Source organism: Neofelis nebulosa, chromosome 1 (genome assembly GCF_028018385.1).
Source record: "Neofelis nebulosa isolate mNeoNeb1 chromosome 1, mNeoNeb1.pri, whole genome shotgun sequence".
In the NCBI taxonomy this organism is placed as follows: Eukaryota; Metazoa; Chordata; class Mammalia; order Carnivora; family Felidae; genus Neofelis; species Neofelis nebulosa.
In genome coordinates this window covers 222,929,633-222,953,468 of record NC_080782.1, presented here as the reverse complement: position 1 = coordinate 222,953,468, position 23,836 = coordinate 222,929,633, and the positions used below count along the sequence as shown (strand labels likewise).

At 42.0% G+C, this 23,836-nt stretch overlaps 1 long non-coding RNA gene and 1 pseudogene across 1 annotated transcript in view; one reads left to right on the top strand and one right to left on the bottom strand.

The window, feature by feature from the left end:
- The window catches only part of LOC131486118 (uncharacterized), a 204,889-nt gene that overhangs the window by 108,819 nt on the left and 72,234 nt on the right, over positions 1-23,836 (bottom strand). The window lies entirely within an intron of this gene.
- LOC131489632 (U6 spliceosomal RNA) lies at positions 17,200-17,297 on the top strand (annotated as a pseudogene).

Here is a 23,836-nt window from a genome sequence, read left to right as displayed (position 1 = left end):
TTTATATTTGTATAAAAAAATATCTGGAGGGGCTCCTGGGTGGCTCAGTCGGTTAAGTGTCCGACTTCGGCTTGGGTCATGATCTCGCGGTTTGTGAGTTCAAGCCCCACATCAGGCTCTGTGCTGTTGGCTCAGAGCCTGGAGCCTATTTCAGATTCTGTGTCTCCCTCTCTCTCTGACCCTCCCCCGTTCATGCTCTGTCTCTCTCTGTCTCAAAAATAAATAAATGTTAAAAAAAAAATTTTTTTTTAAATATCTGGAAAGAAGTGAACCAAAACATTAACCGTGGTTATCTCTGAATGGTGAACTTTTTGTTTTTTTGAGGTTCATTTTTTTATCCACCTGTGTTTTCTAATTTTTCCACAATAAGAATGCATTTTTGCATAATTTTTAAACTTAGCAAGGTAAATGAGTATTTAGAATGTAGAATCAGAATCCCAGCTCCTTAACTTAATAGCAATGTGACATTAGGGATTTTCTTGTGAAAAATGTGTTTTTTAATCTGCTGGTTAATTACATGGAGCCAAAATACCCAATCCCCTGGTCATTCCAAATCAATAGATATTTACTGTACTTGAATCCATGGGAGGGATAGAAAAGGGGGGCATGCTGACATTTGCTCACACTAGCAAAATTTTTATGTTGCCCTAGTAGGTATTCAAAAGGCTGGATCAGACACAGGAACTTATGTGGTTATTTTCAAACATCTCATGACTTGAAAGAACAGGTGTTGGAGGAAACTGTGTCTACATATTTGCTAGGAAAGCATTCTCAGGTTTCTTTTCTAATCATGGAAAAGATGATACATTAATGTGACTATTACCCCTACTTTCTGAAAACAGCCAAGTAACCAGATGCATGAAACCCACATTCAGGAGAAATGAAGTCATGAGTAAGAGTCCCAAGCATTCTAGCAATGAAGCTATTAGAGTTACATAACCTACAAGTTCCAAGACATTTTTCCAGTTCCACCACGTACCTAATAAAACTTTTCCAAGGACTACTGAAAGACAATTCCAAATTCATATATCATGACCTTTGGGCTGACTCCAATGAAATACAGAATGTCCCTGATGGGACTATTTATGAATGCAATTGATGCATGCTCAAAATTACTTTGGAAGACTAATGGAAATTTTTGGTTCACAATGGAAAGTGAGAAAGAGGAGAGGACATTGAGTTCTGAAACCAAAAGACTATCAGAAATAAAGAGCAAGTAGAGAGATTGATACCTCCTTGGGAAGAAGGGAGGAGAGAAGACCTGAAACATTGCAGGAGGCATCTGCCTTCATCCACAAGCCCAGCACCATCCTTGGAAGAGAGACGATGAGAATCACTGATCTTTCTGATTTTCTTTAATATTGAGAGCAAATAATTCTGCCTCATGAGTGAAAAAGAGGGCTAAATACTCAGGATGAGTTCAGTGTGGAGTCAAATTAGAATGATGGAAGTCAACCCTACTTAAAGATAAGCTGTCATCTCCCATCTGGGCTTTTGCAGTGGCCTCCTAACTGGTCTCTCTGTTTCCAGTCTTACCTTCCTATGGTCTCCCTTCCATACGGCAGCCAGTATGATCTTTTTAAAACAAAAATCAGATCCTATCTCTCCCTGATGGCTTCCCTTCATACCTAGAATAAAATCTGAAGTCCTCACCAGGTCCTACAGGGTAACTATAGGTTTTAGTTTTCCTGGACAATCCTGGTTTGTGGCTAAAGAGGTCCTTCCGCCGATACCCTTTTGGCTCTTTTCCTCACTTGATCCCGGTGTCTGATCAAACATTATCTACTCACAGAGGTCTTCCTTGATCTCCCTGCTGAGTTGTTGAAAACAACTCTATCTCCTTTCCCTGCTTTACTCTGTTTCAAATACTTTGTATTTGACTTAACATTATGTCACATTTTAATTTCTTAATTTGTTGGTCTGTCTGACTGGAATTGTGCGGCCTGAGGAGAGCAAATTGTTGTCTTCACTAACATATCCCCAGTATTGGTCCTGGGGAGGGGCTCAGGAAATAATAGATGGATGGATGAGTGAGTGAGTGAGTGAGTGAGTCAATGAGAGAATGAGTGAGGGAAGGAAGAAGGAAGAAGTCTTCAGCTCTGCTTGGCCAAGTATTTACTCATTCCAAGTTTGTATTAAACACTGCTGGAGCTAGTGATTTGTAGACAATGATAAGTATGTACCATGACAAGTACTTCTTATACGCTGTCAAACCAAATGTACATTTTACCTCTGATTGCTATTCTAGGTGTTATGCAGATTATCTGTGGACAATATCTCCAGGGCAAACCCTGGCTTATGGATTCCCAACGGTCAAGGTTCCGTAGTGGGCCAGATTCCTCCAGCCCCATGGCACAGGCTCAAGCGTTCTTGGTGACCCTTGAACTGTACCTCTCTATGTGCAAGCAGAACTAAAAAGAACCTGATTTTTTTTTTTTTTGCTTTTTATAAAAGTATCCTGAAATGCACACACACACAAAAAGAAGTCACCAAAGTCACAACACATATGATTTCTGTCAGAGCAAGGCAATTATTCCCATCATAAGGGTAAGGTAATTGAGTCTCCATGAGTTTAAGGACATGAACATGTTCATATAACTTAAAACTGGCAATGCCCAAACTTACAGATAATCACGTCTGATACCAAAATCTACACTACATTTCAAAAAAAAAAAAAAAAAAAAGGAAGAAATGGGCCTTTCTATAAACTTTTTTTTAAATGTTTATTTTGAGAGAGAAAGAGCACACATGGGGGAGGGGCATAGAGGGAGAGAGAGAGAGAGAGAGAGAGAGAGAGAGAGAGAATCCCAAGCAGGCTCCACACTGTCAGCACAGAGCCCAACGTGGGGCTCGACCCCACAACCCCGAGACCATGACCTGAGCTGAAACCAAGAATCCAAAATTCAACATGATTGAGCCACCCAGGCACAACCCCCCCATAAACTTTTAAAGTAGCCCATGCACCAAGGGGGATCCACAGAGTTGAACAAATAACCTGAAAACATATTCTTTTTTTTTTAACATTTATTTATTTATGAGGGAGAGAGAGACAGAGAGACAGAGAGAGAAAGAGAGAGAGAGAGACTGAGTGTGAGCAGGGGAGGGACAGAGAGAGAGGAAGACACAGAATCTGAAGCAGGCTCCAGGCTCTGAGCTGTCAGCACAGAGCCCAACATGGGGCCCAAATTCACCGCAAGATCATGACCTGAGCCGAAGTCGGACACCCAACCAACTGAGCCACCCAGGCGCCCAAACGTATTCTTGACTAGACAGCAAATAGTTGTCGACCATGGCCCCCCAGTGACCCAAACTCCAGTGAGCCTATCAACCAGTTGAGTTTTCCCAAACTTTAAAAATAGGCTATAGATGATATGCTCCAACCACACTAAAGCCCTGGGCTTCTCTGTCTGGAAGGAATAAGAGGCAGGGTCTGCCCTTTATACTTCTTTTGCCAACACATGGTTGCCCTTGAATAATTACACTAGAGAGAAAAGTCGGCCTTCAGTGCAGCTCTCAGTGAACTTACAGTTACCACTTAAATTACTCAAAAACTAGAATGTCTGTTTGCAGGCCTGAGAATCTGACAGCAAGGCTTCTATGGGAGAAACTCCATCCCCCATGGGAGGGTCAGTGAGAGGCTCCCCAAAGTTCCTGTTTCTTTGCTCTCTCTCAAAGCAGGCACTTGGGATCCCAGCCAGCAGCCCCACAGCACCCAAAATTGTTTAAGCCCTGGACTCTCTCTGGTATTGTCAGACTTTCAGCAATGGGAGGGGGGGTGCTCCATTGTACTGTCTTTCTCTTGAAAAGTATTCACCTGCTGATTATTAGCCTTGCATGACGATGGCTGTGTATACACACTGGCTTATAGAGCTCTCCTCGCCCTCACCCTTTTGTTTGTCTTGTGGCTCCATTGTACCTCCAGTTTTATGCATGCTACATTTCGTGGGTCTGAAAAACTACCTCAGAAGGTGGTTTTCTGGAGGCCCTCGGTGGTATCCACCTGACCCCAGAGTGGGTGGAGGGGACTGTTCCTGTGAGAAAGAAACATAGGATGACTGGGAGCCCAGGAGCCAACCCCTGCAGAAAGCCCACCCTCTCGGAGTGGGTCTCCTAGGCTTTGCACACTGCCCTCAAGGATCACAAAGTGCATGCTAAGCTCCAGGGGCATTATATGACAACTCTTTCCTAAGGCTGAGGAGGGTGTGGCTGAAATCCAGAGCTAAGCAAGCAGGAATGTTCACAGGTGAGGAGAACAACAGAGGGGAAGCAAGTCTCACCAAGGTCTCATCAAGGGCGCAGGGCCAAGACCACACTGCATCCAGATGACTTTTACAGGACCATGACAACATGTTTGCACGTTCAAAACACTCTGTGATGCATTCATACATCGACCCATCCAGTGTGACCTAACAATGATGGGAATCCCCTCTTTTGAGTGCCCGGAATGGTGTGCAGCCCAGAGAAGACATTGAATGGATATTTGTTGAATAAATTGTATAATGAGTGAAAGGAAAGTGAGTTGGGGACAGAAATTTGAGAGTGTCATCTGTAGGTATATGTGTGAGGGGATCGCAATTCCAACAACTCATCTCTTGACAAATGCCTTGTCTACCACCCTGCAAGGCGATTAAACCCAAAGTCTGCAATTACTGAAATGTTTACAAAATAAAAGGTAGCTGAAACAGCAGCTCCTTGTCACTGCCCTCGTTTTCAGATTCCCCTTTGTTTTGTGTCTCTAAGTCGTTCTACACTTGGAAATGGAACTACATTTTCTTAATGTATTTTTCAAGGATAAAGGAATTCTACTCCATGTATTTTCCCTAATTTTACTCAGTTAGGGTAACCTAGCTTGAAAGAAAATTCAAGATAATGTAACAGGATACCTAGCACAGTCATTGATTCTGCACAGACAATAAATGTTGTGTCACTGACTGAAAAAAGAAATGAGTGAAGGAGGCACCTGGGTGGCTCAGTCAGTTAAGTATCCAACTCTTGGTTTCAGCTCAGGTCATGATCTCATCAAGGTCATCAGATCAAGCACCGCATCAGGCTCTGCGCTAATCATCTGCGCTGATATCTCCCTCTCTCTCTGCCCCTCTCCCACTTCCACTCTCAAATAATAATAATAATAATAATAATAATAATAATAATAGTAATAAATAATGTTTTTTAAAGAAATTAATGAATAAACAGAAATTTGGGGGAGTAAGGGCTTAAGTGGGAAAAGGCCAGAGGTAGAAAAGGGAAAGTGAGAAGAGTGTGTTTATCAAATGTTGTTTCCTGGAATTAAAGAAGAGGAGAAGGTGATATAGGAAGTTTATGATACCAGGTTTTAAAACCCAGTGGGCATTGAAGTAATGAACGGCCCATGGACTTTGGAATAGGGAAATACTCAAATTGTGCAAAAGTATCATAGACATTACAAAGTACTTTCCAGGGGTGCCTGGGCAGCGCATTTGGTTGTGCGTCTGACTTCGGCTGAGGTGGTGATCTCATGGCTTGTGAGTTCAAACCCCGCATTGGGCTCTGCGCTGACAGCTCGGAGCCTGGAGCCTGCATCAGATTCTGTGTGTCCCTCTCTCTCTCTACCCCTCCTCTACTCATGCTCTGTCTCTCTCTGTCTCTCAAAAATAAATAAACATTAAAAAAAAATAAAGTACTTTCCAAACATGAATATTAGTATTACTGAGTGATGGAAAGCATCACTGTTCTTTAAACTATTTACTCTTTTACTGTTCATTTATTGATCACCTAGAGATTGCAACATTTGCATTTTTAACAAGCTCTGCAATTAATTCTGATACACACTAATGTTTAAGAACTACGTCTACTTTGAAGGAAGAGCCCCAAAATAAGCAAGCCAACAAATGTGGGGAAGAGAGTTTGCTTTGAGGAAGGTACAGAAAGAACTAAATGAGGAGTAACATGAGCAATGGGAAATTATAGCGAATGGGAAGGGGGGGGGCCATCACAGTATTCTCTTTTGGACTTGTTGCATGGTGCCCCAAGTTATAAAGATGCATAGTCTTCTAGGATGTATTTGAAACTCATGAGGCAAGACTGTCTATTCTGAAGCACTGCCACGGGCTAAACTTTACCCAGAGCTGGGCATCCTTTACCTTTAATCAGTGAGCTATGAGGTACAGTGTTGTCTGGACCACAGAGGAGATAAGAGCTAGACAATGTTTTCCCTAATAGAACCATTTGGTCATCCCAAATACAGCATGTATACAAACACTGTCTTTTTGATAATTCTCAATTTTTTTAAAGGACAAAAAGAAAAGTTTTACTTAAAAAAAAAAGCTCTCACCTAAAACTAGTTTTTAGAGCATTACCATTTTTCTTCTACCTACCACCAAGGTTCCATGACTCAAACGTGGCCGCAGATGATCAGCACCCAGATTCCATGTAGATGGAGATGATCGGGAGAAGCTGGACACTGTGTTGGCCCCCAGACCAACAACCTGGTCTCAGTCTACTGCATTCTCTACTGGTGGATGAGAGGTCAATGGATATACTACTGAACTCCTTTTAAATCTATAATATTTTTAGGGGCGCCTGGGTGGCTCAGTGTGTTGAACGTCCAACTTCAGCTCAGGTCATGATCTCACAGCTCGTGAGTTCGAGCCCCACGTCAGGCTCTGTGCTGACAGCTCAAAGCCTGAAGCCTGCTTCTGCTTCTGTGTCTCCCTCTCTCTCTGCCCCTAATCCACTCGCATTCTGTCTCTCTCAAAAATAAGTAAACATTAAAAAAATAAAATAAATAAATAAATCTATAATATTTTTAAATATTTCCAGCAAAGGAGATTATATGATTGTTTTAAATTTTTAAAAAATCTTTTAATGACTAAATGGTCTAAGAATGGAAAAGAGAAGCCCCGCATTTTCTGACAAATAGACTATTTCTCCGGAGGAATTCCTGCGTCATTTTATTCTCTGTAAACTTTAGACACAAGCCTGATTTATGTCTATTTTGCATTAGCCATTATGATAGAATCTCCTTACATGTTTGCCATCAAATACCTGCTGTTTTGTTTTGTTTTGTTTTGTTTTGTTTTGTTTTGTTTTTCTTTGTGTAGGGGGCCATTTTTGGTTTTCTCTGCAACAATATTGACAAGTAGGGATGGGGGTGGGGGGATGAGTCTCAAGAAATCACAGGCAAATGCCTGAGACCAAGGACATAAGCTAAAAAATAGTGACCTTAACCATGCATTTGAAAACCTAGATAGCAAACAAGTATAGATACCTTATCTGGAATATGTATCTTCAAAGATATACTTACTACTCTTTAAAAATGTATTATCACAGGACCATCCAAACTGTATTTTCTAAAACACTGTCTCCAAAAAAATGTGCTCTGGCAAACACCAGACCTACGAGATGCTTTGTGAAGAAAAAAGCAGTTTGTGAACAAATCGATTTGCAAAAGCTGTGTTTTCTGACAATGAGGATAAAAATAGTAATTATAGCATTTAACAGAGACTCAGAGCCCTAGCAACATTATTATTCGTGAGTAAAATAAAAACAGCAATAGCGATCACTTTGCTCATTCCAGTTGCACAACCCAAGAGCAAAGACATAGCTGGTATCAACATTTAAGGACTAAGAATCTTCCCATAGTCTTTACCATAGAGGAACTAACTAGAATATCATCTCCAACCTTATTTCTTGCAGAAGGACAAGCTTCCTCTTGGAGCAGTACACAGAGGTCAAGGTTCTCACACAAACGCTGCCTAGCATATGTTTTTCCCTCATAGCATTTAATACATGCAATTATTTTCTTTCTTTGTTTCACTTGTTTCTATCTCTTCAACTTAGAATGTAAGCTCCAGGGGAGGGGAACCATGTCATTTGTGTTTGCAGCTGACCTAGCCACATGCTTGACACACCACAGACATAGATATTTGTTAAGCGAATGGTGAAGTTCCCTAATAAAGGTCTGGCTTCTACGATCTACAGCTTTACTAAGAGCCATCAGAGGGGTTGACTTCTAAGAGTAGCTAGAAAATCCCTTCAGGCAAGTGTCTAAAAATTCTACCTAAAATGTATCAGCTTCTCTCTATAACTTGTCTGCAAGCCCACCCAACTTCTGTCCACATTGGTCTCATGGAGTCCCATGGAGTCAAACAAACTCAGGCCACTGACAAGGGGTCACAGGGAGGCACATGACTTCCACATTCTGCCAGTCAAGACAGGATCTCTTTGTGCTTTATTTTATTTTTCCAACTGTACTGAGTTAAAATTGGAAAATAAAAATTATATGTATTTAGGGTATACAATATGATGATTTAACATATGTATAAATTGTAAAACGATTACCACAATCAAATTAATAGATACATCCATCATTTCACATAGTTACGTGTGTGTGTGTGTGTGTGTGTGTGTGTGTGTGTGTGTGTGTGATGGGAATTCTTAAGATCTACTCTGTCAGAAAGTTCAAGTACATATACAGTATTATTAACTACAGTCACCCTGGTGTGCAATGGAGCCTCAGAATTTACTCATCTTATAACTGAAAGATTATACCCTTTGACCAATATCTTCCTATGTCCCCAACCTCCAGTCCCTGAACCACTGTTCTACTCTATGGTTCCATGAGCTTGACTGTTTTATATTCCTCATATCTTTATATTTTAGATACTGATTGAGGTTCAACCACTGGGGTATAAGGATCAGGTTCTCCACCTAAGCTTTGCCCTTAGTTCTGAGAGCCTGTCCAGATAAGCCTGTGCTCAAAACAAGATGCCCCATGGCTCTCAGATATGAATGAGCTGAGTTTCATGGAGCCCTCGGGTAGAGATGGAGGGGTAGTACTCCCCCACAGACTGACATATCTTCACCAGCTCAAACTGATTTCTTGCCCTCTAATGTGGAAATTTCATTTGCTGCTCAGTCTTACTTAGTTTTGCACAGTTCCCTTGAGAGCAAAGGAATTTAATCCAAAGGCCAACGTACTAATCTAAAAACGAAAGTTAAAAAGAGTAATTACAACAGTCAACACTTATTTGGTGTTATGTTAAGAGTCTGCATTTTGCTAAGCACTATGCCTACATCATTATTGCTTTTAATCCCCTCAAACACCCTATGATGCAAATTCTGCTACTGTTCCCATTTTACAGATGAGGAAAGAGACGCCTGATACTTACTAAATCAAACAATACCAACCCAAGGCAACAATCATAAAGCATGGCAGTCCCCTTTCTGCCTTCCACAGATCTAAAACACAACTTAAAGTGACAGAGGAGGTGGAAAAATCGGGACCTAAGCAATGTTCCTGCCTCTTCTGGCCACCCAGTGGCCACCTCGAAAGACTTTATTGTATTGCTTTAGCTCATCTCAGATGCACATACCATAGGTCCAAATAGACTCGTATAACTGCGTTAGTCATTCTAGATACTTTAATCCATTACTTAATGCATTACTCAGATGCTGGTAACAGGAGGGAATGGCAGGAAGTCAAGGTTGGTTATACATGGATGAAACAATAATAGTCTCAAAAACACCTGCACCTGTGAAGAAACAGAATTTTAAAATGACTGCCTAAAGTTTTAGAACTTGTTATTTAAAATGCTTGCCATGGATCTTACTTTTAAGCACGTAGTATCTTTGTGTTACTGATCAACTTCTAAATTTCATTCTCTAATTAGAGGAACCCCCAATCAAAAATGAGTCACTGACCTTTTCCTCAGCATTTTGTTTCAGTAAGCCAGAATAAACACATGGAATTGTTACCATGGAGACCGAAGGTACTGAAGGGACCCAGCCTCTCATTAAAAAATTGACACACCAGCAGGAAAAAAAATGATGGATGTTGTGGTTATTTTAGGGAAAATCATGTCCCAAATGTTGAGGTTAAGTCAGCCACCCCTTTTCCTCCAGAAAAGAAAAAAAAAAAAAAAAAAAGAAGAAGTTTCCGATGCAAATGGTTTGAATTAATGCCATGGATATTTATAACAACAGTCTGGTTAAGGGAACTTATTTGCTATTCATCAAGCAAATGTCCCCTAGGATTAAAGGAGCCCAAAGAAAATATTTTTAAAATAATAAATAAAATGCCTTTTGGGGTGGGAAGCAGTTATATTCGTATTCAACAGCATGACTGCTGGGTTGAGTCCTCAAAGCCCAAGGCCACTGGGACTGGACAATTCTGCGGAGCTTTTGGAAGAGATCAGCAAGACACATGTGTCCCAGCTGACGTGCCAGCAGAAGGTCCAGTGTTTTCTTAAGTGGACACCCCAAGCAGTGAATAGGAAAAGAGAAACCAAGAGTAGCCCAATACACAGACCTAAAATTGGAAAGACACTGACAGTCTCTTTGTTCAACAACTCCCTTGTTTGTGTTTTGGAGAGAAAAGGTAGAAGGGGAAACGCTTAACCTTTTTAGCGTATCACTGGAAAATGCCATTCTCACTCCTTAAAAATAGCACCAGATGAAGAAATAGCACTTGGGTGATGCCTACAGAAGCACTTCCATACAGGCTCCTCTCCTTCATGGTGACTCTGGGAGGGAGACCTGTGCGCGCACTGGTGCGGAGAGCCGACACAGGGACCAAAATGTGAATGAAGGGTCCACCAAGGACCTGTGAGAGTAAAGATGGCAGTGGTGGCCGTGAGCAGAGCCCCACCGTCAGACTCACAGTCCTGTCTGATCTCCATCCAGAGGCCTGGCACCCGGTGACCCAGGACCATACCGACCCTGCCTTTATTTTAACTGTTGATATTATGTTCAAGTATGGATTTTTTAAGATGTTTTTATTGTAAATATTTAATATATATTATATATAAATATATATATATAATTTATAAATAAATATATATATTTATATATATAAATAATAATATTTTATTTTTATTATTTTAACTGTTGATATTATGTTCAAGTATGGATTTTTTAAGATGTTTTGATTGTAAATATTTAATATATATTCTATATAAATATATATAATTTATAAATAAATATATATATTTATATATAAATAATAATATTTTATTTTTATTATTTTAACTGTTGATATTATGTTCAAGTATGGATTTTTTAAGATGTTTTGATTGTAAATATTTAATATATATTCTATATAAATATATATAATTTATAAATAAATATATATATTTATATATAAATAATAATATTTTATTTTTATTACTTTAGCTGTTGATATTATGTTCAAGTATGGATTTTTAAGATGTTTTTATTGTAAATATTTGATATATATTATATATAAATATATATAATTTATAAATAAATATATTTATATATATAAATAATAATATTTAAAATATTCCGTTGAAATAGTATTGATCTGATTTATTGAATTTTTGATGTTCCCTTAAATTTTGTGCCTGAGGCAAGCGCCTCACTCCTCTTAGCCTACCGTTCTACCTCCTCCTGTGGAGGCCCCTCAAAGGAAGAACACCTTCTTTCCAGGGCAAGCACCGAGGCATTGAGTGCTGCCTCAGGACAGCCGCTTCTGCTTCAAGGACTTCCCTTCTCTCAACAAATCAGTCCAAGCCGAACCTACCCGACACACTTCTAAACCCCAAGCTGAAAGGCAAGATCGCAGTTGTGGCTTCCGACCCCTGGACTCAGTCCCTCGTCTGCCATTTGATTAGTCAGGCCTCCAAACTCCAGCTTCCTCCTGTGTTCACCTGGCATAATAAAGAGGCCTACTTCCTGGGATCACCAGAAGAATTCAATGGGATGATGCCTGTCAATAGCTGAGAAGCGTGTAACATGGTGTCCGTCATTGTTCTTATTCTTCAAATGGTGGTTCCCCAATGGTTACTTCGCCCCTCACAGCCTTTGTTTCCTCTTCTGTAAGAAGGAAATAACAGTGCTACCTCTCAAGTTTGCTGTACAGATTGCACGTTGCTGTAGAAGAAGTGCCTAGAACACCATCTGCACACAGCGTTAACGATGACTACAGTGGCTACTAATACAGCTACTACCGCTGTTGTTATCATAGCAGCTTATCCTTCTTCCTCTTCCTCCAATTCCTCCTCCTATGAACGACTGCTGCCTCAGCCGCTGGCCCCTATTCTGGGGCTTAGGTAGTTAATACAGTTGCAACGACATCTAGAAACAACTCCCTCCACTGTGTGAGGGATCCTTAGGCTGTATATAAACATTAAAATCAATTTACTATATGCTGTGCTTTTAGAAATGTTTTAAGCTATTCAAACATTATGATTTTCTGCATCCAATGCCAAATAACCTGCTGAATTGATTTTGTCATTTTTTTTAAGCTTAGTTGTTTGGGTATGCTGTAGACAGAACCCCAGACAACAGAAGAGTTAGTGTACTTTGATTGTTTATAAAGGAGCGGCATAAAAATAATCTTTAAAGCTAAGGGAATGTTAATATTTAGATCCATCTAAGGGAAAACAATAACAGTTTGTGATTTCCTCCCTCCTCACTCCTAGGGCAAACATTTTTAAGGGAGGATTTTATTTTGTAACATAAATTGTTTTCTATATCACCCTAAAGACAAGAGTGATTAATAGTGAGCTATAGAAAGAGTTGCCCATAATTAGCAGCTTGGGTACAGTCAGATATAAACATATATTTTGTTTATGAAACATGCAGCTCGAAAAAAAATCTCATCTTGCTAGATGTCAAAATAGGGTCAAGATGCTAAGGAAAAAGCCATTAAGACAAAGATTTGTAAATAAAGTTAAAATCGGATCGAATACATATGTGCGTACCTGCACCACACAAGCCTGAGACAAAAGTTTACCCAGGTTTACTTCTTCATCATCATCAATATCGTTGGAATTGTTGCTAATTATTATTTGTGTCAACATTGGTACAACATTGTGATTTTGATTTCAATTGTAACTGTATAGACCTTTACCAAATACATAGCAATTCCCTTGGATGCAGATTTAAAAAATGGGTCAAGATTTCATGACTGTTTAGTTTATATGGTTTATTATCACGATAATAGAACTGGCACTTAGTGGGCACCAGACACTGGCCCAAGTTCCTTAAATGTATTAAATCATTTAATCCTTGTAAGAATCCCTGTAGGAAAGAAATTATCATCCCCACTTTACGGATGACGACACTGAGATTTAGAGAAATCAAGTAACCTGACCACCATCACATTTTACAAGCAGAGCTGGGATTTGAACACAGTTCTGTTGAACATCAAAGCCCGTCTCTAAACCACTGTACTAACCAGAGAACCACCCAAGTTGACAAGGTAGCTAACTTCTTTCTGTTCACATGAACATTCACCTATGCTGATCCTCCTACTCCTCGTCCTACTCCGTGCATTCATATGGCCACATGGCACGTTAGGAAGACTTTCACTCAAGTCAAACGACAGTTAAGTTCCGCCATTTTACTGCATTCGTGAAAAGAAGGATAGCAGGGCTCTTGGCCAGGACTGCTGCTTCTGGTTGTGCGGAATGCGCACTATACAAATCCAGGCAGAGCCATTCACAAAGCAATATTTGACCAGCACCCCCCTGAAGTTGTTCAACTTGGCAGCCCTGCCCTTGCTGCTCTAAACCTGATTTGTGACTCCTCACCAACAACAGTGATTGGACCAGAAGACACCTGACCAAAAAGAGCCAATCAGATGCTTGCTGTGTGGACGCAGAACCGAGAGGCACAAAGGAGCCTCCCCAGGCGGGCAAGTGAGGAGGCGGGAGACCTGGGGCCCCGCCGTCACAGACTGCCCAGGCAGAAGAAGCCAAAAATGAAGGCACATGGGGAGAGATGAAAGAGTTCATGGAGCCCTTAGAGACAGTGAAAAAAGCCCCATTTTCGCCTTTCCAAGAATCTCCTCAGACCCAGTTACACTTTTCTGCCCTTGATTTCTAAGAGACTTTTGTGTATCCTTTCCACAAACCCCTCTTTGTATTTGCCTAAGTTTAAGGGCATCCTGATCTTTGCAGGACAGAGAAGTGCCCGTTCTTGCCCAGACATCATCAAATGGAATTTTTCATTATTATACAAAAACCAGGCCTGAATCTCAATCCCCAGACTCATGTGTGTCAGAAATGCAACTTTATTTCTCTATAACGCAATGGAATTTCTATCCTGAGACCGTGCTGGAGGAGTGGCAGACTCAGTGCAATCATTTCAGGATCTAGAGAGTCAGAGTAGTACCGAGGAAGCGGGGACGAGAATGGTAGACATTGAGTTCCCCGTCATCCACAGGGGCACCTGCTTCGATGCCCCTGGGCTGCCCGGTCCTGCTTATCGACCGACAAATTCACTGCTGTCTGGCCCAGCTTCCCATCTGTGCCTTTGCTTTCGCCGCTCCCGTGCTCCTCTCTGGTACCCAGGGATTCACTTGCTGCTCTACACCACGCGAGGCTGTGAGAAACTGGGGCCGTTCAGAAACCCATCCACTTAGCTCAGAGAGAATGTTCTTCCCACCAGCCGAGCCATGGGAACCTGATGTTGTCCAAGGCCCTTCTTCCCCATACAGTCATACATCCCCGAGGCTTGACCTGGGTGAGGATTGGGCACCAGTCCTCCTTCTCGGGGATTATCCATACAGAAGCTTCTAAATGTGCCCCCACGACAGCCTGATGCTTCCTGCTCTATGGACGTTCGTCTCCCTCTGGGGTAGGCAGCTGGCCCCCAGTCTCATGGCATCCTAGGCTCATCTATTAGTAATGTCCAAGAGTTATTTTCTCTCCTTGGGGTTAGATTTTGGAGCCCAAAAGCCAAGATATGACTTCGTTTCCTGGGCTTTTTCCACTTTCCCCAAGGCAAGGAACCCAGACTGGCCTAATTAACTGACTGGAAGCCAGAACCAAGTGACCCAAGAAAAAACTAAAGAAATCTTCAAGTTGAGACTTTAAAATATTGCCACACCACACTGCGTTGGGACCCTTTAGGCTCACGGAGCTTCGTTCTGGTCATAGACCTTGATTTCACTGGACATTTCCTCTAGCTGATGTTGGCCAAGCTGAAGTGGGGCAACTCTGATCTTCAGTTAGGCTAATGCGTCTATGATTCTGCCCTTTCAAACGTGATGGTGGTGGCAATGTGTGCTGAACCATTTATCTAGTTTTCCTTAAGATTCACCTTTAGAGCAAGTCTCACACTGAGAAATCTGGGAGCAAAGTAAGTTGTAAATAGAGATTTGTCCTTTTTCCTGGCTTCACCTTTTCTATGAAAGTTGTGATAAACATGAAGAGAACTTTTCCTTTACCTGTGAAAATAACTGTCACTCCACACCGAAAGGATCATAATTTATCATGCCTAATGTGCTTCCCCATCTTTGTGACTATATCAAATACTTTCCTTTATATATTTTATTATCTCATAAGAATAAGACACATATTTCAAGGTGGACAAAATAATTTATTGGTGATTTACAGAAAACATGTCCACATGAAATACTACACTTTATAATTTTTTTAATGTTTATTCATTTTTGAACGACAGAGAGAGACAGAGCATGAGCGGGGGAGGGGCAGAGCGAGAGGGAGACACAGAATCGGAAGCAAGCTCCAGGCTCTGAGATGTCAGCCCAGAGCCTGACGCGGGGCTCCGAACTCGCAGATGGTGAGAGCATGACCTGAGCCAAAGTCAGACGCTTAACCTACTAAGCTACCCAGGCGCCTCGATACTTTATAATATTTTTAAAAAATTAGTCATACTTCTTATTAAAAGTCCGTATCAAAAGTGAGAGCTGTATCTACATCTGATTCAGACATTCACTTTTTTTCTTTTCTAGCCCCCAAAGAATGCCCCTAAATGAGCCTCTAAGAGGCCCACATCTTCATTAGGATTTCTGAACCAAACAGCCATAGTAGGCTCATTCTTCCCTTGATTCATCCAACATAGATGTAATCACAAACTACTACATGTTGGTCTTGGGATGCCCAGATGAGTGGAGGAAATGGAAGTTACAGCACCGAGTAAGTTCTGTAACAAAGAACTTGCCAGCATCAGGTTCAGTCTTCTGTGATGTTCTAGCACCAGGCCCATCACCCTTCCTGCCTCCACAGGTTCCCTTCCCCCAGTACATTCCAGACTAAATCCCCCTCCTACTAAAAAACTCAATGGCTCCCCTAGAGGCATTTCCCAATCTAGGTTAAGGAAGAGTAATTTCAGGAAATCTGAGCAGATATTGCCTGGAAAGGAGGCTTACAGTAACAAGTTTGGGAAGCAACGAGTAAAACAAAGTTGGACTATTTGGTTGTGTTACGTTTTCAGGAATTCTCAGAGCTTTTACAATGTTGACGTGCATTAGGGCAGTGATACACTTATGCCAAGAGGAAGAATGCATCTTTACAGTATCTCCCCAGCTTATGGCTATAGAACCCTTTTCTTCCAGGGCATATTACTGGACTAGTCTTGAAAACAAAACAAAACAGAACACCTGAGAAACACTAGCCCAGAGAAAAAAGTTCAAATTTCTTAACAAGGTATTTAAGGCTGTTGCTGGCTGCCTCTAGTAGATTCTTACAACCCCACTTCTTATTCCTTCGTTCCCATACATCACGCACTACCCTTGTTAGGCTATTAGTTCCCTAAGGAGACGGCACACCTTCACATGCTTGAGGTGTTACTGATACGTTCCTCTGTTTACAATGCCTCTCACCATTCTCCTTTATCTCACTTCTCTCTTCTCCATCTGAACTCCTATCTGTACTGCAAAAACCACTCCATAGTAACTCATCTACCCAGTCTGTGAGTCACTGTTCTATAAGCACTTGTGCATCAGAGCACCAATCGCTATGTATCATATATTTCTCTGCTGCCTTCAATAGATTATGAGTTCCTGGGACTTCCTCTTTGTATCCCCAGCATCTAGTGCACTGTCGGCCACATAAATGATTATGAACACACTGAAAATTTCCTATCAATTTTTCAAACGTTTCACAAAATTCCCTTACTTCCTTTCAAACCAAAAAAATGCAGGTGTGAATTTGGTGTGCACCCTTTTCTTAAATGTAGGTCCCATGTTTGAAACAGGACTCGCACCAGTAGAGAAGCATCCACGATCACTAAAGAAGGGATTCTTAAGTCACTCATTAAATCTTAGCTTTTTCTTTTGCCCAATTATAAAACCACAAGTCACAATCACTTTAAAAACTGTATAAAAAAATTGCACAGTATCTCCCTATAAACAAAAGGGGAGCGGGGATCTTACTTTATGCCTTCACGCTTTATGCTGTAGTGCCTGGCCCAAAAAAGACTCATTGCAAACATTCAAAAAGTTATACTGTGCTGGCGTCAGCCGCACATATACTAAAATTGGAACAATACAGAGAAGATTAGCGTGGACCCCGCTCAAGGATGACACTCAAAAACTTATACTCTCTGGGAGTGAGGCTAAGCCCCTGCCACAGGTCAGTTCTTCCCCCCACCCCTCCCCATCATCCCAAGAGCTGGTCTGCATGCTCCCTGCTCTTCCCTGGGCTCATCAGGATTTCCCCCTGGATCTTCTTTCTTTCATATTTTCCTCTGCCTCCTAGTGCCCAGGCATCTCCTGAAAATCAGAGAAACTGCCAGAATGGTGGTCTGCGTGCATGTCTTCCTTTACTTGCCCCACTGCCCCTCTGCCATTTCCCCCGCCCACCAAGAGGCAAAGGGAATTTGTTTATTATGCCAAGAACTCTCAGACACTTTCAGTTCAGCAGAGAGGTTGACTTAACTCTATTCCCTGATGGGAAAAGAAACGTGACATTCTCCTCATGATTGAAGCACCACTTTTTCTTGCTACGAAGGGAAAATTCAACATCATACAGCCCGCAAATGTTGCAACTTTCAGTTCAACGGCACTTTTTCTCTGAAAAAGTGAAAACATTCTCTGAAAACATTTTAAAACCTCTCTGACACACACATGGGGGCTGCAGGGAGGAGTTTCTCACAGGCTCTAAACACCTCCATTCTGCATCCAGGCCCCTGCCCTACACCTTCCCCTGCTTCCCACTGCTCCCCAGCCCTACAGTCCCGCCCCTGGCAATCAGGTTTCCTGTCGATTCTAGAAGCTTATGCCCTCGATGCCCTCGTGCCTGTGATGTCTGCCCTCATCCTTCCAGGCCTCCAAACACTGCCCAGGTGCTCCTCCAGAAACCCTTCAGTGAGCACAGGGTACACAGAGATCCCTCTCTAATCCACGTGGTGTTTTAATGCTATAGTGCCTCAGTTTGCATTTATTCACATTTTTTCCAGCCTTGTGTTCATTGTTATGTCTTGCTCTCCAACCAGCCAGACAGTGAGCTGGAGAGAGGGTGTGGGCTCTGAAGTCAAGCAGCTGTTGGCTCTGGAGCCTAATTTCTGAGCTACGTGAGGCCCAGTTTCATTATTTGTAAAATGAAGAAGTAAACACCCACCCCTGCGAAGCTGAGTTGCCATGAGCACTAAATGAGGTCTAGCATGTGAAACTCCTGGCCTTCTTGCCCTCCATGAACTGTCTCACTGCTTTCCTGAGGGCAGGATCACATCGCTCACTGGTTCCCGGGTTCGTAGAACGCCGAGCACAGTAAAGCGGGACACGATCGGCAGCGACTGTTAAAAGTGCACGGAATTAACAAAGAGCTGGGAACATAATCTCGGTTGGCAAGGAAATGAGACAGACCTTTAACCACTCAAAACCAATGTGCCACTAGAATTGAAACGTGAAATGAGATAGCATAAAAAAGCAGACCGGTCACGACACACAGACCACTTCGATGCTTAGAAGGATATTTTACTGAACACCCATAGAAAAACAAATGTCCTGTTTCTAATACCTTTAGCAAAGTCTGCCTTGAATCTTGCGGGGGATATGCAATAAAAAGATGTCTCCTTCAGCCTTTTCAATTAAATGCGTTCGGATACCATACCATATACTGGTATGAGCTCATACCATATATTAAATCACAAGTCAGGGACTTAAAATACCGCCATCAGATATGAAGCACATTTCTTTAGTTTCTATGTAAGCACAGAAGGGCTGCACAGTTAAGCAATGGTCATTTTCCAGCTGTCTCACTCTTAACTCTAGGAGTGGGACAAAACAGGCCCTTAGCTGGAGCCCTATCAGCTACACAATGCGTGTGAAGAGAGTGAATAGCTCCAATTTGCACAATTCTGATAATTTCCTATCACTCACTGGGGGGTGGGTGGGGGTGGGTGGGGGTGGGTGGGGGGGAATGCCATCCGCTCACTTAAGAGGCTTCATTGAAAAGCAAAACACTCCTTTCTATTTACTTAAGCACCAGGCTAGAATACGAGGAAGCACAATACATTCTAAACATGGTGCACATCTGGTCTAAAAACCACAATCAATTTATTGCCGCGTCTGAAACATTTTCAGCGACTGTCATATAATATATTATCACACATTTCTAACATGACATTTTCTTGGAACCAAAAGAGACAGGTAGATCTGTCCGTTCAATTTCTCACAAATGAAAGAGAAAATTGTTTGGCTCAGATGTCTGTACTGTCTTTGGAGTAGTGTAACTATCATATGAGAAGGGTATTAGTCAAAGATGCCAGGAGCTCAGCAATTACTTCCAAAGAGTGAAATTACTGGCTACACAGAAAGAAAAAAAAAAAAAAAAGATGTATGCATGTACGTATGCATCTTCTCTTTTTTCCCATTCCAACAGAACCATTTATTGCATTTACTTGAAAGAGATGTACCACAGTCTTGTTAAGCCCATCTATCTCCCAGTGCTATAACCCTGGAACTCCCTATTAAATGGAATCTTTTGATCTCTGTGGCTCCTAAAGCAGAACTTTATTAAAAGTTTTATTAAAAATTAAAATGCAATCGAAATCACGTTAAAATGCTTAAAAGCTCTATATTTTCACCCTAACCCCTCATGGGCATTCACAAGGAGAGTCACAATGGTATTGAATAGCCAGAGAGCCCCACGCCCAATAAAGAGGGCTGCCAAAATATCCCAGGATTGGCCCCAGTGAAACCATTTACTGGCTCACCGTTGGCTGCATAATCCGCCTTTAAGCACTTTCTCCTCTGTAAAAACCCCAGAGCTCCTTTAAGAGCCTTGTCTCAGCACACAAAACTTTCAAGTGACTAACCCTTCCCTACCCAGCCCCTGAGCCCCTCACACCAGCCATGCAGGCTTTGACCTTTCCTGATAACCCACTCAAAGCACGTTCTGCTTATAGGGCCAGCAAAAAAATGCATAAAGCCTAGATTATCCGATCTTTGGCAAGGTTCATAAACAGACTGGACATTGTCAGCCCTCTTTCATACGTCTGAGCCTTTGACAGTGTTGCTCCCTGAATGAATGCTGTGGCTGACTTTGCCTGGTGAAGAGCTCCTCATACTTCAGAACTCAGTTCAACCAGGACTTTGTAGTGACAGTTTCCCTGACAGCCCTCCTTTGCTGAAATAGGTGGTCTACTCTTTCGTATGGGATGGAGCATCCCACACACCCCTCCTCCAACGGTGGGGTACCCCACCGTACCCCAGTAGAGCGCAGGATGCGTCATTATGTCTATCTTCCCACCAGCCTGCAAGCTCTTCTGGAAAGAACCTGTGTCTTCTTCTCCGTACCTCTAGTGCCCACGATACTGTCTTGCATGAAGAAGGGACCCCCTCAAATATTTACTGGATGAAAAAACAATAGCCGTAAGCCAGAAAAATCCTGACTCTGTCAGAATGGTTAAGAGCTTCACTTGCTTCTCTATGAGCAAAAAAGAGAATCTTGGGAAAGGGCAAAGTCAGAGTTTTCGGGTCTTTCAACCACAGGAGCTGTTAGTAAGGAAAATTCAACTGATCATGCAGAGATAAAAGAGGGGAATGTATGCTTTTGCAACTTGGGCCTGCAGTCCTCCTGTTAGAATTACAGAAATACAAAAAGAGCACCCAAGAGGAGAGGACTTAAGGGATTGTAGTGAATGGCAGACAAAATGGTGGGCACTCGAAACAATGGGCACTCAAAAGCTAAAAGGACAGCATCAAGATGAAGAAACCAGGAAGGGGGGGTAAGTCAGATGAGGAAGGATGGGGAGGCACTTAAGGCTCATTAGTCATATTATAGGACCTAGAATGGCAAAGGGTTTCTTGAACATAAAAGGACGTACATCCAGGAGGAATTTAGGAAGGCTCTCCCTGTGTCAGCAGATAAGAAAAGGAGGAAACCAGTGGGCAGACTGCTTGCGGCCCATTAAATGAAGTAACCCCATTTGTGCTGAGTCGAACTGAACAAAGAAAACTGCCCCAATGAATAAATATGAGGCTGATTCTGTATTTCAGTTCAGTCTAGAAGCGAATTCTCACAAAACCCAGAAAACTTCCAGAGAGCTCGGTGAGTTGAGGCAGAGGCACAGGTGGGATCACAGAAGCCCACAGCCCACAGTGCGTAGGACCCCATCGCCTTCCGCCTGCTATGGTGCTGTCTGGAAAGCAGTGCAGGTGTGTTTGAAGGAGAATGTCTAACAGCAGCTGAAATAACCAAAAACAAAGTGGTGAATGGCTGCCCTGGGCCAATATGGGGACAAATTGGCAGAGTGGAGTGTTCCTCCACAGACCTGTCCAACTGTTTGAGAATGCCACCATCTCTCCAGAGGTGCCCTTGAAAAGGCTAAGTGGAAAGGTAGAGCCTTTTAAAATTTTATGTGGTTTCTAAAGCATCTTAATTTTTAATAAAAAGTTCTTAATAGCATTCTGGATAAAAGACTATGGTACTTACAAGATCCTTTTTATAATGCCAAACTCTTTGTGCAGTATATGTATATATTTTTAAAAAGACCATGGTTTGGCAAATGCTGACGGCCTTTAACACTTACGATTATTCTCCTTCCGTTTACTCTACTGCTTGATGCTGTGGCCAAGAGCAAATCCATCCAATTCTCTGCCCTGACTTTGCTTCGTTTCGAGGTAAGGAATTTAAAGGAAAATGTAACATAGAGGTAATTTCCAACAGCCTTAGCCTCTGAAAGTGTTCACCTGGCTGATGCTATCTGACCCTGGCTTCCGATGCATGTTCCGAAGGCCCAAACATGTCCAGAAACATGTAAGTAAGGCACATTTCTGGGTATGATGGCCCTCTAGGTGTTAACAATTACAACTAAATAAGACACCCATCCCTAAGTGTAGAATAGAATCCTGGCGCTCTCCTGGCGCTCTCCTGTCGTTTGGTTAATGCTTTACAATTTACAAAGTGCCTTCTTTGAGCCTCAGAGGAGTTACATGATTCACCTAGTCTGTGGCTTGGTGCCAGAGCCAGAAGTTTCGCGGACTTCCTTCCTGCAGGTCCAGGCTCTGGGAGCACCCTGACTAGAACACCTGTGGCCAGAGTTAACTTAGCAATAAAGCGTAGTGATTAACAGCTCACTTCAAGAATCATTCAGAGAAGCAGACCATAAGCTAGATGGGAGGAGGACACCGGGAAAATGGCCCAAGCTGAGACATCGACTGAGGACGGACACTGTATTCAAAGGACATCCCAGAAACCCTCCTCAACCTGGGAGACAGGTGGTACCAGATCATCTGCCAGGAATGAGTGGTCGGAAGCCATTTTGGAGAAGGCCAAGCATTTCAGGAAGAAAAAATTAAATTTCATGCGTCCTAAGCATTAGCAAATTGCTAGAAGCTCAGATTTGCAAGAGTAGGTGAATGTGTCATTCACTTAGAAAATGAGTCAGTTGGTTGCATCTTGTTACCTTTGATCTGAAAAGGAAATATAAGGGGTGCTTGGAGAGAAAGACAAAGCCCCCCCACCCCTACCCCAAGAACAAACCCTGTGAAAATAGAATTTCCCAAGCTGTTAGTATCCTATTTGCAAAATCAGATTTTCTTTTAACTTATTGAGTTCATGTTGCGAATTTCAAAACTCTCTTGTGAATTCAAATTTTTACTTTTCATCCAGGGACTAAGAAGTTATCAATATTCTCACCACACTTGAGAGAGAAAACTAAACAACAAGGAAGTAGGAATGCTCACATTTATTCACATGTATGGAGCTTGACTCATTTTCTTTTTTTTTTTTTAATGTTTCTTTACTTTTGAGAGAGAAAGAGAGAGCAAATGAGGAGCAGAAAGAGAAGGAAAGAGAGAGAGAAGGAGGGAGGGAGGAAGGGAGGGAAGGGGAGGTAGAGGGGGGGAGAGAGAGAGAGAGAGAGAGAGAGAGAGAGAGAATCCCAAGCAGGCTCTGCACTGTCAGCGCAGAGCCTGATGCGGGGCTTGAACTCATGAACTATGAGATCATGACCTGAGGCATGAATCAAGAATGAGACATTTAATCGACTGAGCCCCCCAGGCACTCCTGAGCTTGACTCATTTTCTAAGTGAAAGACACATTGATCTATTCTGTAATTCAGCCTTTTTGTGCCTCAATGTTCTCATCTGCAAAGTAGGAAAAATAACAGTACCTGCTCATGGTTTGTCATTAGGATTAAATAAGTCAATGTACATAAAGTACTTGGCATAGTGGCCAGCATAATAAATGACAAGTAAATGTTAGCTATTATTCATATTCCAATGAGTGCTTTGGTTTCTATAAATCATAAAAAGTGATCCTTGAACACACGCAGGCAAGAAGTTTCCAGTGGTTTGTTAGGTCTATGAAATTTGATCTTCCTTGCCTTTCTTGGCAGGGATCTTAACTAGCTAAAGTTATTGATCCAGGTAGCAAGATCCACACCTCTACATGACTGTTTCCACTCACTGAAAATTTCCAGAAAGTAATCATTTCAGGCTGAAATTGTCCATGCTTGGTCTCAACCCAATGGAAACTCACTTGCATTGGAAGATGGGAGCACAGTCCATCCCCTGATTTGCAATGGCTGGAGTTGAGGGACAACCGGACTTTTTCTACCCCAAAATAATATCTTTTAGCTGAACTTTTAAAAAAATCACTAAACATTGTGAGTTTAATCTTCCCTTAGCTGTGAATAC